At 55.7% G+C, this 2511-nt stretch overlaps 1 long non-coding RNA gene across 1 annotated transcript; it reads right to left on the bottom strand.

Annotated features, from left to right (window-relative positions):
• Window positions 1-455: 455 nt before the first annotated feature.
• LOC122547820 lies at window positions 456-2299 on the bottom strand. Its single transcript, XR_006311098.1, has 2 exons — window positions 2106-2299; window positions 456-1242 (listed from the first exon to the last, which is right to left on the bottom strand). It is a non-coding gene; the product is annotated as an uncharacterized LOC122547820 (long non-coding RNA).
• Window positions 2300-2511: the final 212 nt, after the last annotated feature.

Below are 2511 nucleotides of genomic sequence, written 5' to 3'. Positions count from 1 at the left end.
TTCCCCGCTCGCTTCGCCAACCCTCCTCCGACTGGATGCCGCCACCTTCCGAGAGCGACGCGCGTGAGCCGACGGCACCTTGTGGTCCCTCACTCACCACCTCTGTCAGCGGTTAATTCCGTTGAGAGCCCAACTGCCATTTCGGCCGCGTGTTTGCCCACCCTTTGTCCAACAGCTTCCCCCCCCCACCCCCCGGGAAAGTAGTCCTCAACTCCATTGCGCCCATGAGGGAGCTGCAGCCGTCCAAGATGGTGGCTTCTTTTGGGGCGGGGTGGGGGTGAGGGAACGACGCAACTAGGGATGGCTCATAATGTCTAAGTCCCAACAACCAAGAGGAGTAAGGTTGACAATTGTAAGAGGGCTGCATGTTTTGACCCCATGGGGTCTTGAGGGGGGGGGGGGGGGGGGGGGTTGGGATTTCCCATTTGGTTTTTTAGTTAGGAAGAGACAAGGGATTAAATGGCATTGAAACTTTATTAAAAGTTGTCAACGAGGCCCGACCTCGGGCCTGTCGCGAGGGCTGGAGGGGTGATGCGTCCGATGCTTCTCGAAGCTGCGACGTAATTTCGTAGCCCCCACCCTCACCGAGGGTCTCAGCGAAAGAAAATGTACACAGGCGAGAGCTCACAAAAGTTGGCAGCAACGCAGGTCCAAGATTTGTTAGGCCGAACACCTCAGGCTCCTGTCTCAGGTTAAAGGGGACCAAACAAAATGGCCGACGTAAAGTGAAAACAAATTGGGTGGAGAGGCGCAGAAATGTTGGGGCGTGTAAGTGGTACCCGGTTGTAGTCCTTTGGGAAGGACGACGTAAGAACGCGAGTCGGGTTTGCGAACTCTTGGCCAAGCTGGAAACCTCCACAAGGGGCGAAGGTCGCACAGACTCCGAGTCGACCCTTCCTCCCGGGCGCCCCCAGACAGGGCAGAGGGTGAGAACCAACAGCAAGGAAATGAACGCAGGTGGAAATGGCGAATGGGGATGGGGAGGGGGGTTGGTCGAGAATTGAGCTGGTTCACACCGGAGACTCAGTCAACGTGCTCCCGCTCGCAGCACCACGTTGTCTGGTCCAACCGCCATTGCGGCCCACTGCAAGGCCATCGATGGATCACTGTCGGTCCCACCCTCCCCCCCTTGAATCCCACCCAAAGAGGGGACGTCACTCAGGGAGCGGGAGAGAGGTACGGCCGATGTCCAGCAGGGGAGATGGTTAGACGGTCCACCTCAGTAACCTTCAGGTCTGGAGCCTGCAACAAAACGAGGAAGAGGACATGACATCACGTAACAAAACCGCTGGGAGGTCATGTTGCGGCTGTACAGGACATTGGTTAGGCCACTTTTGGAATATTGCGTGCAGTTCTGGTCTCCTTCCTATCAGAAGGATGTTGTGAAACTTGAAAGGGTTCAGAAAAGGTTTACAAGGATGTTGCCAGGGTTGGAGGGTTTGAGCTACAGGGAGAGGCTGAATAGGCTGGGGCTGTTTTCCCTGGAGCGTCGGAGGCTGAGGGGTGACCTTATAAAATCATGAGGGGTGTGGATAGGGGAAATAGGCAAAGTCTTTTCCCTGGGGTGGGGGAGTCCAGAACTAGAGGGGCATAGGTTTAGGGTGAGAGGGGAAAAATATAAAAGAGACCTAAGGGGCATCGTTTTCACACAGAGGGTGGTACGTGTATGGAATGGGCTGCCAGAGGAAGTGGTGGAGGCTGGTACAATGACAACATTTAAGAGGCATCTGGATGGGTATATGAATAGGAAGGGGTTGGGGGGATACGAGCCAAGTGCTGGCAGGTGGGACTGGATTGGGTTGGGATATCTGGTCGGCATGGACGGGTTGGACCGAAGGGTCTGTTTCTGTGCTGTACATCTCTATGAATTGTATGAGTCACTGGGAGGTGTCAGATACAGAGGGAGGTTCCCTCTAATCTTTTAAACTGCAAGGGAATGTCCCATGACACTGTCCCCCACCACTCTCTCCCAGGACAGGGACAGTACGGGGTTAGATACAGAGTAAAGCTCCCTCTACACTGTCCCCCATCAAACAGACCCCAGGACAGGTCACGATGGGGTTCTGGGGCCTGCTAATTGACTCCTAGGATGAATGAGGACATACCGGTTGTGGGCTGTAGCTCAGAGATGAATATCCTGCACATCATCCACCAGGTCTTCGACCTCCTCCTCACTCACTGTGGGAACAATAGATTCACATCAGCCTGCACTATCATTGGTTCATAGGTACACTGTCGGAGGGTCAGTACTGAGGGAGTGCTACACTGTCGGAGGGTCAGTGCTGAGGGAGTGCCGCACTGTCGGGGGGTCAGTACTGAGGGAGTGCCGCACTGTCGGGGGGTCAGTACTGAGGGAGTGCCGCACTTTCAGAGGGTCAGGACTGAGGGAGTGCTGCACTGTCAGAGGGTCAGTACTGAGGGAGTGCTGCACTGTCGGAGGGTCAGTACTGAGGGAGTGCTGCACTGTCGGAGGGTCAGTGCTGAGGGAGTGCCGCACTGTCGGAGGGTCAG

This window comes from Chiloscyllium plagiosum, unplaced genomic scaffold (assembly GCF_004010195.1).
Source record: "Chiloscyllium plagiosum isolate BGI_BamShark_2017 unplaced genomic scaffold, ASM401019v2 scaf_10157, whole genome shotgun sequence".
In the NCBI taxonomy this organism is placed as follows: domain Eukaryota; kingdom Metazoa; phylum Chordata; class Chondrichthyes; order Orectolobiformes; family Hemiscylliidae; genus Chiloscyllium; species Chiloscyllium plagiosum.
The sequence above is the reverse complement of the archived record's forward strand: the minus strand, read 5'-3'. Positions and strand labels throughout refer to the sequence as shown.